The following is a 468-nucleotide window of genomic DNA, read 5'->3' as shown; positions in this document are numbered from 1 at the left end:
TTAAGACGCCATTTTGAAAATACTAAAACGAAAAATCGATCTTTGAACCATGGATTCTCAAAGTTTAGACATTTATTCCACCGGTTAGTGAGATTCCAGGTTCATTACAGACTCGAAAAGCTTTGGAAAATGGTTCACAAAAAAATAGGCACGAAAAATCACGTTTTTTTTTAAACTGCATTTTGGGATAATAAGAAAATTTTTTGAGAAATTTCATTGGCACCGTCGGAAAGGGGAGATCTTAAGCAATAAAAATATATGTATCTCAATTTTTTCTAGTGTCGAATAGTCTTAGTTGTTAACCGTTGAAAAGCAGTGTCCCGGTAGTGGCGTTTTGGCCGTTTAAGGGTTAATATATCCGCTTTCACGAAAGAAGCGTTGACATAACCTTAAATTGTTCCACAATTGTAAATTAACTTTTAATACATATTGTAAACCACTAGCTTACTCTAAAATTGTATACAAATT

The sequence above is a fragment of the Belonocnema kinseyi genome, chromosome 4, assembly GCF_010883055.1.
Source record: "Belonocnema kinseyi isolate 2016_QV_RU_SX_M_011 chromosome 4, B_treatae_v1, whole genome shotgun sequence".
Classification (NCBI taxonomy): domain Eukaryota; kingdom Metazoa; phylum Arthropoda; class Insecta; order Hymenoptera; family Cynipidae; genus Belonocnema; species Belonocnema kinseyi.
This window is presented reverse-complemented; position numbering follows the sequence as displayed.